This window comes from Hordeum vulgare, chromosome 1H (genome assembly GCF_904849725.1).
Source record: "Hordeum vulgare subsp. vulgare chromosome 1H, MorexV3_pseudomolecules_assembly, whole genome shotgun sequence".
NCBI lineage: Eukaryota > Viridiplantae > Streptophyta > Magnoliopsida > Poales > Poaceae > Hordeum > Hordeum vulgare.
The window spans coordinates 483291058-483307394 of NC_058518.1; positions in this window are offsets into that span (position 1 = coordinate 483291058).

Genomic DNA, 16337 nt, shown 5'->3' on the forward strand with positions numbered 1-16337 from the left:
CTTCTGCTCCTCGTTGGGTTCGACACTCTTACTTATCGAAAGGACTATGATAGATCCCCTATACTTGTGGGTCATTAGTGATGATCTACTCTAGCAGGGCTCCGCCCGAGCTTCGCAGAAGTGCGATCTAGAGGCAAAACTATGTGGAATAGGTTTGAGTTGCACGTGGCAAAGTTGTGTCTCAAAAACCCTAAAACCACCAATATATATAGGAGGGGAGGAGGGGCTAGCCTTGGGGCACAAGGGCCTCAAGGGCGCACCGGACGAAGGGGTGGAGGAGGACTCCTCCTCCAATTCGGTTTGGGAAGGAGGAGTCCTCCTCTTCCTTCCCACCTCCCTCTTTCCTTTTTTTATTTTCCTTTGGTATTTTTACTTGTGGCGCCATAGCCCTCTTGGGCTGGCTCCACCAACCCACTAAGGACTTGGTGCGCCACCCTAAGGCCATGGGCTCACTCCCAGGTGGGTGGGCCCCTCCCGGTAAACACCCGGAACCCATTCGTCACTCCTGGTACACTGCCGGAAATGCCCGAAACTTTCCGGTGACCAAATGAAACCATCCTATATATAAATCTTTGTTTCTGGACCATTCTGGAAACCCTCGTGATGTCCGTGATCTCATCCGGGACTCCCAACAACATTCGGTAACCACACATATAACTCAACTATAATAAAACATCATCGAACCTTAAGTGTGCAGACCTTGCGGGTTCGAGAACTATGCAGACATGACCCGAGACACTCCTCGGTCAATATCCAATATCGGGACCAGGATGCCCATATTGGATCCTACATATTGTCCGAATATCTTATCGGTTGAACCTCAGCGCAAAGGATTCATATAATCCCGTATGTCATTCCCTTTGTCCTTTGGTATGTTACTTGCCCGAGATTCGATCGTCGGTATCCGCATACCCATTTCAATCTCGTTACCGGTAAGTCTGTTTTCTCGTTCCGTAATACAAGATCCCGTGACTTACACTTAGTCACATTGCTTGCAAGGCTTGTGTGTGATGTTGTATTACCGAGTGGGCCCCGAGATACCTCTCCGTCACACGGAGTGAAAAATCCCAGTCTTGATCCATACTAACTCAACGGACACCTTCGGAGATACCTGTAGAGTACCTTTACATTCACCCAGTTACGTTGTGACGTTTGATACACACAAGGTATTCCTCCGGTGCCAGTGAGTTATATGATCTCATGGTCATAGGAATAAATACTTGACACGCAGAAAACAATAGCAATAAAATGACACGATCAATATGCTACGTTCATAGTTTGGGTCTAGTCCATCACATGATTCTCCTAATGATGTGATGCAGGTATCAAGTGACAACACTTGCATATAGTCACAAAACCTTGACTATCCTTGATCAACTGGCCAGCCAACTAGAGGCTTGCTAGGGACATTGTTTTGTCTATGTATCCACACATGTATCTATGTTTTCATTCAATACAATTATAGCATGGGTAATAAACGCTTATTTTGAAACAGGAAATATAATATTAACTATTTACCATTGCCTCTAGGGCATATTTCCAACATGTAGTTGACTTGCTATAACCGCCAAAGCTACCTATCAACTAAAATTGTGAAAAGGCAAAAAAATAATCTTGTCCAGTAGTCTAATCAACCCCACCCCCTCTAGACGTACTTTCTATCCTATAGTAAGCTGGGTGAGAAATCATTCGAGCCCCTATCTTCCTATATGTCCTATGGAAACACGAGCTCCAAAAATATGTCTTGAGCGTTGATACGTCTCCATCGTATCTACTTTTCCAAACTCTTTTGCCCTTGTCTTGGACTCTAATTTGCATGATTTGAATGGAACTAACCTAGACTGACGCTGTTTTCAACAGAATTGCCTTGGTGTTATTTTTGTGCAGAAATCAAAGTTCTCCAAACGTCTTGAAAATTTACGGGGAGCAGTTTTGGAAAATATCAAAAATATGTGCGCCAAGCTCCACCTCAGGGGGTGGGCTAGTGGGCCACAAGCCCCTGCTCCGCCACCATCCCCCTGGTGGCGGTGGGCAGGCTTGTGGGGCCCACACGACCCTGCCGCCCCAACTCCAGCTCTATAAATTGCCTTTCATCCCAGAAAAAATAAAAAAGAGAAGTTTTCGTCGCGTTTTCGATACGGAGGCGCCGCCACCACCTGTTCTTCATCTGGAGGGCAGATCTGGAGTCTGTCTTGGGCTCCGGAGAGGGGAAATCGTTGCCATCGTCATCATCAACCTTCTTCCCTCTCCAATTCCATGAAGCTCTTCATCGTTCGTGAGTAATCTATTCGTAGGCTCGCTGGGCGGTGATGAGTAGGATGAGATCTATCATGTAATCGAGTTAGTTTTGATGGGGATTGATCCCTAGTATCCACTATGTTCTGAGATTGATGTTGCTACTACTTTGCCATGCTTAATGCTTGTCACTAGGGCCCGAGTGCCATGATTTCATATCTGGAATTATTATGTTGTCACCAATATATGTGTGTTTTAGATCCGATCTTGCAAGTTGTAGTTACCTACTATGTGTTATGATCCGGCAACCCCAGAGTGAAAATAACCGGAACCACTCCCGGTGATGACCATAGTTTGAGGAGTTCATGTGTTCACCAAGTGCTAATGCGTTGGTCCGGTTCTTTATTAAAAGGAGAACCTTAATATCCCGTAGTTTCCTTTTGGACCCCGCTGCCACGGGAGGGATGGGCAATAGATGACATGCAAGTTCTTTTCCCTAAGCACGTATGACGACACACGGAATGCATGCCTACATCACATTGACGAACGGGAGCTAGCCATATATCTCTCCGTGTTATAGCTGTTGCATGATGAATATCATCCAAACAAATCAACGACCCATTGCCTACGAGTTTGTCCTACTGCTGATGTTACTTGTCTTGCTCTGCTGCTGCTACTACTGTTGCTACTGCTGTTACTTGTCTTGCTCTGCTGCTATTGTTGCTACTACTATCGCTTGCTACTGTTGCTACTTGCTACTGCTGTCACTACTGTTGTTCCTTGCCACTGCCGTTGCTCGTTACTTTGCTGTTACTACTGTGCTTGCAGATACTAATCTTTCAGGTGTGGTTGAATCAGACAAATTCAGCTGCTAATACTTGAGAGTATACTCTCACCTCCTGTGGCTTATCAACAAATTGGGTCGAATACTCTACCCTCGAAAACTGCCGCGAACCCACGCGCTGGTGGGCCATCAACAACATTCTTCCAGTTTCATTGCCGGGGAGTGCTAGCAGCATTCTTCTGGTGCTCTTGCAGGAGAAGGTTTGTTGTCATCAGCATTCGTCTAGCTAACGCCAGAGATTGCAAATCAAGCGTGAGAAATCATAGAATATTAAACGATAGTTGAGTATGTGAACTTGCCAAAATGAAAGCTCTTACATAGTATCTCCTTTGAAATATGATAAATTATGATTCACACGTATCAAGTGATTCAAAGTCAAGTGACTCCAAAAGTCCATCGGAATGGAGTTTCTTCATGCGCTTTACACCAATATGACCTAAGCGGCAGTGCCACAAAAACATGGCGCCATCATTGTTAACTCTACATCTTTTGGTCTCAATGTTATGTATATGTGTATCATCGCTGTCAAGATTCAATATGAACAATCCTCTCACATTGGGTGCATGACCATAAAAGATATTACTCATAGAAATAGAACAATCATTATTCTATGACTTAAATGAGTAACCGTCTCGCAATAAACAAGATCCAGATATAATGTTCATGCTTAACGCAGGCACTAAATAACAATTATTTAAGTTCATAACTAATCCTGATGGTAACTGAAGTGAAACTGTGCCGACGGCGATTGCATCAACCTTGGAACCATTTCCCACGCGCATCGTCACTTCATCCTTCGCCAGCCTTCGTTTATTCCATAGTTCTTGCTTCGAGTTGCAAATATAAGCAACAGAACCGGTATCGAATACCCACGCACTACTACGAGAGTTGGTTAAGTACACATCAATAACATGTATATCGAATATACCTGATTTTTCCTTGGCCGCCTTCTTATGAGCCAAATACTTGGGGCAGTTGCGCTTCTAGTGACCAGTCCCTTGCAATAATAACACTCTGTTTCAGGCTTAGGTCCAGCCTTGGGTTTCTTCGTTGGATTGGCAACAGGCTTGCCGCTCTTCTTGGAGTTACCCTTCTTTCCTTTGTCGTTTCTCTTGAAACCAGTGGTCTTATTGACCATCACACTTGATGCTCTTTCCGGAGTTCTGACTCTATGACTTTCAGCATCGCGAACAACTCGTCGGGTGACTTGTTCATCCCTTGCATGTTATAGTTCAACACAAAGCTCTTATAGCTTGGTGGCAGTGATTGAAGAATTCTGTCAGTGATAGCTTCTTGCGGGAGTTCGATACCTAGCTCAGCTAGACGGTTTGAGTACCCAGACATTTTGAGCACATGTTCACTGACAGACGAATTCTCCTCCATCTTGCAAGCATATAATTTATCGAAGGTCTCATACCTCTCGATCCGGGCATTCTTATGACAGATAAAATTCAACTCTTGGAACATCTCAAATGCTCCATGATGCGCAAAGCGACATTGGAGTCCCGGCTCTAAGCCATACAAGACCGCACATTGGACTACTGAGTAGTCCTCCTTACGTGTTAACCAGGCGTTCTTAACATCTTGGTCAGCCGTAGCGGGTGGTTTATCTCCTAGCGCAGCATTAAGGACATAATCCTTCTTCCCAACTTGCAGGAGCAGCTTAAGATTACGAGCCCAGTCTACAAAGTTGCTCCCATCATCTTTCAACTTAGCTTTCTCTAGGAACGTATTGAAATTCAGGGTTGCTACTGCGTGAGCCATTGATCTACAACAAAAATATTGCAAAGTGGACTTAGACTATGTTTAAGATAATTAGAGTTTAACTAATCAAATTACTTGATAAAATCCCACTAAAAAGTACATCTCTCTAGTCATTTGAGTGGTACATGATCCAAATTCACTAACTCAAGTCTGATCATCACGTGAGTTGAGAATAGTTTCAGTGGTAAGCATTTCTATGCTAATCATATCAACTATACGATTCATGCTTGACCTTTCGGTCTCATGTGTTCCGAGGCCATGTCTGCACATGCTAGGCTCGTCAAGTTTAACCCGAGTGTTCCGTGTGTGCAGCTGTTTTGCACCCGTTGTATGTGAATGTTGAGTCTTTCACACCCGATCATCACGTGGTGTCTCGAAACGACGAACTGTCACAACGGTGCACAGTCGGGGAGAACACAATTTTATCTTGAAATTTTAGTGAGAGATCACCTTATAATGCTACCGTCGTTCTAGGCAAAATAAGGTGCATAAAAGGATAAACATCACATGCAATTCATAAGTGACATGATATGGCCATCATCTTGTGCTTCTTGATCTCCATCACCTAAGCACCGGCATGATCTTCTTGTCACCGGCGCCACACCATGATCTCCATCAATGTGCCGCTATTGAGGTTGTCGTGCTATCTATGCTATTACTACTAAAGCTACGACCTAGCAATATAGTAAACGTATCTGCCAACACAAACGTTAGTTTAAAGACAACCCTATGGCTCCTGCCGGTTGCCGTAGCATCGACGTGCAAGTCGATATTAACTATTACAACATGATCATATCATACATCCAATATATCACATCACGTCATTGGCCATATCATATCACAAGCATACCCTGCAAAAACAAGTTAGACGTCCTCTAATTTGTTGTTGCATGTTTTACGTGGCTGCTATGGATATCTAGTATGACCGCATCTTACTTACGCAAAACCCACAACGGAGATGTGCAAATTGCTATTTAACCTCTCTCCAAGGACCGTCTCGGTCAAAACGAATTCAACTAAAGTTGAAGAAACTGACACCCGCCAGTCATGTTTATGCAACGAGTTGCATGTTGGTCGATGAAACTAGTCACTTGTAAGCGTACGAGTAATGTCATTGCGGGCCGCTTCAATCCAACAATACCGTCGAATCAAGAAAATACTAAGGAGGGCAGCAAATCGAACATCACCGTCCACAAAACCTTTTGTGTTCTACTCGAGATAACATCTACGCATGAACCTAGCTCATGATGCCACTGTTGGGGAACGTTGCATGGGAAACAAAAAATTTCCTACGCACACGAAGACCTATCATGGTGATGTCAATCTACGAGGGGAGAGTGGATCTACATACACTTGTAGATCGCTAAGCGGGATGCGTTAAGAAACGCGGTTGAGGTAGTGGTACAGCTTCGTGATTCAATCACCGTCGTCCCATGATCCGTTCCGATCTAGCACCGAACGGACGACACCTCCGCGTTCAGCACACGAACAGCTCGACGATAATCTCAGCCCTTCTTGATCCAGCAAGCAAGACGGAGAAGTATATGAGTTCTCCAGCAGCGTGACAGCGCTCCGGCGGTGGTGATGATCTACTCCTGTAGGGCTCTGCCCGAGCTTCGCAGAAATCCGATCTAGAGGCAAAACTATGTGGAATAGGTTTGAGTTGCACGTGGCAAAATTGTGTCTCAAAAACCGTAAAACCACCAATATATATAGGAGGGGAGGAGGGTCTAGCCTTGGGGCACAAGGGCCCCACGGGTGCGCCAGCCGAAAGGGTGGGGGAGGACTCCTCCTCCAATTCGGTTTGGGAAGGAGGAGTCATCCTCTTCCTTCCCACCTCCCTCTTTCCTTTTTTTTCTTTTCCTTTGGTATTTTTACTTGTGGCGCCATAAACTTTTGGGCTAGCTCCACCAACCCACTAAGGACTTGGTGCGCCACCCTAAGGCCATGGGCTCACTCCCGGGTGGGTGGTCCCCTCCCAGTAAACACCCGGAACCCATTCGTCACTCCCGGTACACTTCCGGAAATACCCGAAACTTTCCGGTGTCCAAATGAAACCATCCTATATATCAATTTTCGTTTCTGGACCATTCCGGAAAACCTCGTGACGTCTGTGATCTCATCCAGGACTCCAAACAACATTCGGTAACCACACATCGAACTCAACTATACTAAAACATCATCGAACCTTAAGTGTGTAGACCCTGTGGGTTCGAGAACTATGCAGACATGACCCAAGACACTCCTCGGTCAATATCCAATAACGAGACCTGGATGCCCATATTGGATCCTACATATTCTCCGAAGATCTTATTGGCTGAACCTCAACGCCAAGGATTCATATAATCTCGTATGTCATTCCCTTTGTCCTTCGGTATGTTACTTGCCCGAGATTCGATCATCGGTATCCGCATACCCATTTCAATCTCATTACCGAAAAGTCTCTTTTCTCGTTCCGTAATACAAGATATCGTGACTTACACTTAGTCACATTGCTTGCAAGGCTTGTGTGTGATGTTGTATTACCGAGTGGGCCCCGAGATACCTCTCTGTCACACGGAGAGACAAATCCCAGTCTTGATCCATACTAACTCAACGGACACCTTCGGAGATACGTGTAGAGTACCTTTATAGTCATCGAGTTACGTTGCGGTATTTGATACACACAAGGTATTCCTCCGGTGCCAGTGAGTTATATGATCTCATGGTCATAGGAATAAATACTTGGCACGCAGAAAACAATAGCAATAAAATGACACGATCAATATGCTACGTTCATAGTTCGGCTCTAGTCCATCACATGATTCTCCTAATGATGTGATCCAGTTATTAAGTGACAACACTTGCATATAGTCAGAAAACCTTGACTATCCTTGATCAACTGGCTAGCCAACTAGAGGCCTGCTAGGGACATTGTTTTGTCTATGTATCCACACATGTATCTATGTTTTCCTTCAATACAATTATAGCATGGATAATAAATGATTATCTTGAAATAGGAAATATAATAATAACTATTTACCATTGCCTCTAGGGCATATTTCCAACATGTAGTTGACTTGCTATAACCGCCAAAGCTACATCTCAACTAAAATTGCGAAAAGGCAAAAAAATATCTTGTCAAGTAGTCTAATCAACCCCACCCCCTCTAGACATACTTTCGATCCTACAGTAAGTTGGGCGAGAAATCATTCGAGCCCCTATCTTCCTATATGTCCTATGGAAACACGAGCTCCAAAAATATGTCTTGAGTGTGAGAAATCGTAGAATATTAAACGATAGTTGAGTATGTGAACTTGCCAAAATGAAAGCTCTTACATAGTATCTCCTTTGAAATATGATAAATTATGATTGTCTCAATGACTGATAACATAGTTTGTTGATTTTCAAAATTTATGCTTGTTACTTAATAGTTGTGTATGGATTGTTACTTGTTTATGATGATCTATATGATAAAATACTTGCTGCTTTGCTAGAATTCATGATGCTCTCATGTTCGGATCTTGTTTTATCGACACCTCTCTCTCTAATCATGTGGTCATTATTTTCGAGCTTGGCTTTCGCTTGAGGACAAGCGAGGTTTAAGCTTGGGGGAGTTGATACATGTTGGGGAACGTAGTAGTAATTCAAAATTTTCCTACGTCACACAAGGATCTATCTAGGAGAAACCAGCAACGAGCAAAGGGGTAGAGCATCTTCATTCCTTTGAAAATCACTAAGCGGAAGCATTACTACGGACGTAGTTGATGGAGTCGTACTCGTAGCGATTCAAATCACGGAAGATTCCGATCTAAGCGTCGTACAACGGCGCCTTCGCGTTCAACACACGTGCAGCCCGGTGACGTCTCTTACGCCTTGATCCAGAAAGCAGAGAGAAGGAGTTGAGGGAGAACTCTGGCAGCACGACGGCGTGGTGGCGGTGGAGCTGCGTGGTACTCCGGCAGGGCTTCGCCAAGCGCTATGGAGGACGAGGAGAAGGAGAGGTAGGGTTGCGCCGAGTGAGAGATGATCTTGTGTTTGCAGCCCTCCCAAACCCTTGGGCATATATAGGAGGAGGGGGAGGGCTGGCCGGCCACCCTAGGGTTTCCCCTAGGAGGTGTGGCGCACCCTAGATGGAGGGGCGGCGGCCCAAGAGGAGGAGGGGTGGCGCCCTAGGCGGTGGCTTGCCACCCAAGGCAGCCACCACGCCCTAGGGTTTACTGCCCTATGCGCATTGGGCTTTGGTGGGTGGCGCACCAGCCGACCTAGGGGCTGGTTCACATCTACTTTTAGCCCATGTGGCCTTTCGGGGCTGGTGGCCCCTCCTGGTGGACCCCCGAAACCCTTCCGGTGGTCCCCGTACAATACCGACGATCCCCGAAACCTTTTGGCGATCAAATCTCTACTACCTATATATGAATCTTTACCTCCGGACCATTCCAGAACTCCTCGTGACATCCGGGATGTCATCAGGGACTCCGAACAACCTTCGGTGACCACATGTACTATTCCCATAACAACTCTAGTGTCATTGAACCTTAAGTGTGTAGACCCTATGGGTTTGGGAAACAAGCAGACATGACCAAGACATCTCTCTGGCCAATAACCAATAGCGGGGTCTGGATACCCATGTTGGCTTCCACATGTTCCACGATGATCTCATCGGGTGAACCACGATGTCGGGGATTCAATCAATCCCGTATGCAATCCCCTTTGTCTATCGGTATGATACTTCCCCGAGATTCGAACGTAGGTATCCCTATACCTTGTTCAATCTCGTTACTGGCAAGTCTCTTAACATATAATACCATGGCTAAATCCTTAGTCACATTGAGCTCATTATGATGATGCCTTACCGAGTGGGCCCAGAGATACCTCTCCGTCACATGGAGTGACAAATCCCAGTCTCGATTCGTACCAACCCAACATACACTTTCGGAGATACCTGTAGTGCACCTTTATAATCACCCAGTTACGTTGTGACGTTTGGTACACCCAAAGCACTCCTACGATATATGGGAGTTGCACAATCTCATGGTCTAAGGAAATGATACTTGACATTAGAAAAGCTTTAGCAGACGAACTACACGATCTTGTGCTATGCTTAGGATTGGGTCTTGTCCATCACATCATTCTCCTAATGATGTGATCCCCTTATCAATGACATACAATGTCCATGATCAGGAAACCATGACCATCTATTGATCAACGAGCTAGCCAACTAGAGGCTCACTAGGGACTCATTGTGTTCTATCTATTCACACATGTATTACAGTTTCTGGTTAATACAATTATAGCATGAATAATAGATAATTATCATAAACTAGGAAATATAATAATAACCACTTTATTATTGTCTCTAGGGCATATTTCCAACAGTCTCCCACTTGCACTAGAGTCAATAATCTAGTTACATTGTGATGAATCGAACACCCATAGAGTTCTGGTGATGATCATGTTTCGCTCGTGAAAGAGGTTTAGTCAACGGATCTGCGACATTCAGATCTGTATGTACTTTACAAATATCTATATCTCCATCCTGGATGTATCCACGAATGGAGTTGAAGCGGCGCTAGATGTGCTTGGTCTTCTTGTGAAACCTAGGCTCCTTGGCAATGACAATAGCATGAGTGTTGTCACAAAAGAGAGTCATCGGGCCCGACGCACTGGGAATCACTCCTCGGTCGGTGATGAACTCCTTCATCTAGACTCGTTCCTGTGCTGCTTCCGAAGCAGCTATGTACTCCGCTTCACATGTAGATGCCGCCACGACGCTTTGCTTGCCACTGCACCAGCTGACTGACCCATGATACGTCCATTTTGCATCATGCCTTCATGTTGATATTTATCGCTTTATGGGCTGTTATTACACTTCACGGTACAATACTTATGCTTTTTCTCTCTTATTTTTATAAGGTTTACATGAAGAGGGAGAATGCCGGCAGATGGAATTCTGGTCTGAAAAGGTAGCAAGTTTGAGATACCTATTCTGCGCAACTCCAAAAGCCGTGAAAATCAACGAGGAATTATTTTGGATTTTATGAAAAATATTGGGCGAAAGAAGTACCGGAGGGGAGTCACCAGGAGGCCACAAGCCTACCAGGCCGGGCCTGGGTGGCTTGTGGGCCCCCTGTTGCCCCTCCGGCGCTCATCTTTTTCTATATGGAGTTTTTCGTCCTAGAAAAAATCATAAGGAAGCTTTCGGGAGGAGCCGCCGCCGCCACGAGGCGGAACTTGAGCAGAACCAATCTAGAGCTCCGGCAGGGCCGTCCTGTCGGGGAAATTTCCCTTCCGGAGGGGGAAATCGTCACCATCGTCATCACCAACACTCCTCTCGTCAGAGGGGGCTCATCTCCATCAACATCTTCATCAGCACCATCTCATCTCCAAACCCTAGTTCATCTCTTGTAACCAATCTCCGTCTCGCGACTCCGTTTGGTACTTGTAAGGTTGCTAGTAGTGTTAATTACTCTTCGTAGTTGATGCTAGTTGGATTACTTGGTGGAAGATTATATGTTCGGATCTTTCATGCTATTCAATACCTCTCTGGTCATGAACATAATTATGCTTTGTGAGTAGTCACTTTTTTTCCTGAGGACATGGGATAAATCTTGCTATAAGTAGTCATGTGAATTTGGTATTCGTTCGATATTTTGATGTGTTGTATGTTGTTTTTCCTCTAGTGGTGTTATGTGAACGTCGACTACATAACACTTCACCATTATTTGGGCCTAGAGTAAGAGATTGGTAAGTAATAAGTAGATGATGGGTTGCTAGAGTGACAGAAGCTTAAACCCTAGTTTATGCGTTGCTTCGTAAGGGGCTGATTTGGATCCACTAGTTTAATGCTATGGTTAGACTTGTCTTAATTCTTCTTCCGTAGTTGCGGACGCTTGCGAGAGGGGTTAATCATAAGTGGGATGTTTGTCCAAGTAAGTGCAGCACCCAAGCACTGGTCCACCCACATATCAAACTATCAAAGTAGCGAACGCGGATCATGTGAACTTGATGAAAACTAGCTTGACAGAAATCCCCATGTGTCCTCGGGAGTGCTTTACCTCCTATAAGAGTTTGTCCATGCTTGTCCCTTGCTACAAAAGGGATTGGGCCATCAAGCTGCACCTTTGCTACTATTGTTACTTGCTACTTGCTACGAATCATCTTATCACACAACTATCTGTTACCGATAATTTCAGTGCTTGCAGAGAATACCTTGCTGAAAACCACTTGTCAATTCCTTGTGCTCCTCGTTGGGTTCGACACTCTTACCTATCGAAAGGACTACGATAGATCCCCTACACTTGTGGGTCATCAAGACTCTTTTCAGGCGTCGTTGCCGGGGAGTGAAGCGCCTTTGGTCAGTGGAATTTGGTAAGGAAACATTTATATAGTGTGCTGAAATTTATTGTCACTTGTCACTATGGAAACTAATCCTTTGAGGAGCTTGTTCGCGGTATCTTCACCTCGAACGGAAGCACAAGGAGTTGCTCCTCAACTTGCTGCACCTACTGAAAATATTTGTTATGAAATTCCTTCGGGTATGCTAGAGAAACTGTTGGCTAATCCTTTTAGAGGAGATGGAACATCACATCCTAACTTGCATCTAATCTATGTAGATGAAGTTTGTGGTTTATTTAAGCTTCCAGGTTTGCCCGAGGATGAGATCAAGAAGAAGGTCTTTCCCTTATCTTTGGGGATAAGGCATTGACATGGTATAGGCTATGTGATGATACCGGATCATGGAACTACAACCGATTGAAATTGGAATTTCATCAAAAGTTTTATCCTCTGCATCTAGTACATCGTGATCGGAATTATATTTATAATTTTTTGCCTCGTGACAGAGAAAACATCGCTCAAGCTTGGGGGAGGCTTAAGTCAATGCTATATTAATGCCCCAACCATGAGCTCTCGAGATAAATTATTATTCAGAACTTCTATGCTCGGCTTTCTCATGATAATCGCACCATGCTTGACACTTCTTGTACCGGTTCTTTCATGAAGAGAGATATTGACTTCAAATGGAATTTATTGGAAAGAATTAAATGCAACTCTGAAGATTGGGAGTTTGATGAAGGTATGGAGTCAGGTATGAATCTCAAGTTTGATTGCGTTAAATCCTTTGTTGAAACAAATACTTTTTGTGATTTTAGCACCAAATATGGACTTGACTCTGAGATAGTAGCTTTGCTGTGTGAATAATTTGCTGCTCATATTGATCTTCCTAAAGAGAAGTGGTTTAAATATCATCCTCCCTTAGAAGTCAATGTAGTTAAACCCAATCCAGTTGAAGAGGAAGTCATTGCTTATAATGATCCTATTGTTCCTGGTGCTTACATTGAGAAACCACCTTTCCTCGTTAGAGTAAAGGATCATTCTAAAGCTTCAACTGTGATATGTAGGGGCTAGATTAGAACACCTACACCCCCTGAGAAAATTAGAGTTGAACCTAGCATTGCTATTAACAAAGATCTCATGTCCGACAATGTTGATGGGCATGATATTCACTTCTGTGAAGATGCTACTAGAATTGCTAAACCTCATACTAGAGACAAACATAGGCCTGTTGTTGGCATGCGTGTTGTTTCTGTTAAGATAGGAGATCATAGGGAACAAAGTCCAATTGAAAACTAAGCTCGATGGCTCTCCTCTCGAGCGCCCCTCCGTGTGCTCTGCCCCTCCCACCCACCCCCTTGGACGGCGGCAGATCCACGGCCACCGGCGCTCTGGCCACCTCCAGTGCTTCCCCTCCGGCGCCCCAAGCCTTCGGCGACCCAGTCTCCGGCCGCGTGCTACCCTGCATAGCGCTTCGCGCCCCTCTGGAGGACCCTCTCGACTCATTTGTGGATCAGATCTCAGGGAGGATCTTCCCATGTGTCGTGTTGAATGCGCTGGAGGAGGACGCTGCCAGCCTTGCCCGTGCTGCAGTCCCCCCGGCTACCTCTTCTAGGCGGGAGAGGCCTGCGCTGCCGGCGACGGGGGTGTCCCAGGCGCCATCTTGGGCGGAAGTGGCTGCCTCGGGCCGGCCGCGGCTTCGCTCCATTATTATCACCCCTTCTGCATCTGCGCCGGCCTCTGCATCCCGTCAGCCACGCGCATGGAGGGTGAGGCCCCCCGGGCCTAGTTCCTCTGTTTCTCCGGCTGCCGTCCCTAGACGCCCCCGTTCTCGGGACGTTGCGGGCGAGGGAGGCTGGGACATAGCGATCTCTCGGCATGCGCTTTGTCAGGCTAGGAGACAGGCATTTCCTCCTCCGCAGCGGCCACAGGATGCACTAATCTACAAGGAGCGCGGCTCTGTTGCTGCCATTGCATTCAAGAGGAGGTTTGGTAATCGCTGCTTTCGTTGCCTTGCTAGTTCGCACAAGTTCTTTGAATGTCGTGATCCCTTTGTATGCTACTCTTGCAAGAAAGTGGGGCACCGGGAGCGCCCTTGCCCAAGCCGTTCTGCCCATCCCAACCCCAAGGCCAACGCTACTCCTGTGCATCCTCGTAGGACGGCTGTGCCACCCCATAAGCCTCCACCGCTTCCCTGTGTCGCCAGTCCCATTCCGCCCCCGTGCGAACCGCTGATCTGCGCTCAGCCGGCAGCTTCACCTCGGCTCTCTGCCGCGGCGGCCATGGCCCTGGTCCCAGGAGCGGCCCTGCAGCGACCGGCGAAATCAAGCTGTATGGTGGTCAGCACCCCTGCGATGGAAGAGGAGGCATACCGCCTGAGGACAATGGCGCTGCTGCTTACAGCTGCGTCCGACTGCTCGGGCATCACCCCTGACATGGTGGCTGAAGCGGTGGAACGGAGACATCGCTTCCGTTTCGGCGATATCGAGGTAGCGCCCTGCTTTCCCGAGGATTTCATTCTCACTCTCGCGGAGCGTTTCCAGAGGGATCTTGTGTTCGAAGCCCGGTATGTGGAGGTCGCTGGAGTCAAGTTTCAGCTGCGTCCTTGGTTCCCACCTCCAGGTGGCCACAAGATTTGGCGGTACTATTGCCGGGTGGCTATTGATAGGCTACCGCTCAATGCCTGGGACTGGGACAATGTGCAACAGGTGATTGGTCAAAACTGCAAGCTTGATCTTATTGAGCGTCAGTCAACCACCAGGAGGAACCGGTGTGCTCTTTTTGCCTGGGTGTGGACATGGAACCCGGATATGATCCCAAGAGCATCAGACCTTATGGTGCTTAGTAGGCTGGACTGTGTTAGGTCCAGAGAGTTGCTGCTAGAGGGTGCGTCGGTGGAGGAAGGTAAGGAGGGACCGCTCTTCCCAGTGCTGATCCATCTGGACGAGGTCAAGGACTACACACCCCTGCCAGAGAGTGACGAGGGGGGCGAGTGGCCTCGTATCAACCGTTTCAGAGATTGGCGTTTGGGCGTCAAAGATGGAGAGAGCAGAGGACGGGCTACGGCATCGGCTGCGTCTTTCCACTCAGGCAGAAGAAGCGACGACGACAGGGATGAGGGGGATGCGCGCCGAAAGCGTGGCAAGCGGGGAGGTGTTCGGCAGCGCCTGTGGCAGCGGATGCGTGATCAAATGCAGTGTTGCGACACGGCGTCTTTCAACCCAGCGCCACGACAGCACAGGCATCATGGAGAGGCGGCGAACAACGCACCTACTGACTTGGTATGTATGGGTGGCAGGGCTACCTCCTCTCTGTCGGCGCCCCCTCGCGAGGGGGGGGGGGGTTGTGAACGATAAGAGGCTGCCGGCAAATGATGTCCTGCTTCAAGGGTCTGGAGGGCAAGAAGGAGTGCAACACGCCGATGATGGGGTCAGCGATGCCTATAGTTTGGCCGCATCACAGCCGGAGGACCTGATTCCCATTCTAAACCGGCAGTTGGCTGCTAATGAGGCGCCGGAGCTCAGCGACGCCATTAGCTCTGCGGACATGTTTTTCTCCCCTCAACCTCCCGACCAGTCACACCGGTTTCTCGTGCCTTCACATCGCCAGGAGGCAGGGGGCTCTGCCAGAAACGCGATAGATCAACATATCTCTGCTGACAACCTTATGGGAAGGAATTCAAGCCAATCTGAACTGCTATCCATTGTCTCTAAGGATGGGCAGCAAGGCTTTGACCCCTGGTCTTGTTTCGCCACAGTTCCTCTGGAAGTTGATGCAGCTTTGATTCCCTTCGCTTCACCACCCGACTGCAATCACGAGTTGTCACCGCCGCCCCCATCTCTGGATCAGTCAGCAACTACAGGCTGGGAGTTTTAGCCTCCGAGATCCCCGTAGCGGGCGAGTCTCTCGGAACATTCTGCTTTTCCCTTTGAGCATATATGTCTATCTAGCTGGGCTGCGGCTCAGGTCAATTTTCCCTTGTTGGACGCGCCATGGGCTGCGCCTCGAGGAGGGACCTTCGAACTGGGCGCTTTCAGGAGCAGCTTCTCCCCATTCCCAGAGCCTGCTCTCGGCAGGTTTGGAGGGGTGGAATATGTTCCACCAGGGTGGCAATCCATGGAGGAGGAGCGCGCTAGGAAGGCGCTGGCTGAGGCCAACCTATCTGGTCCGGGTTTGATCT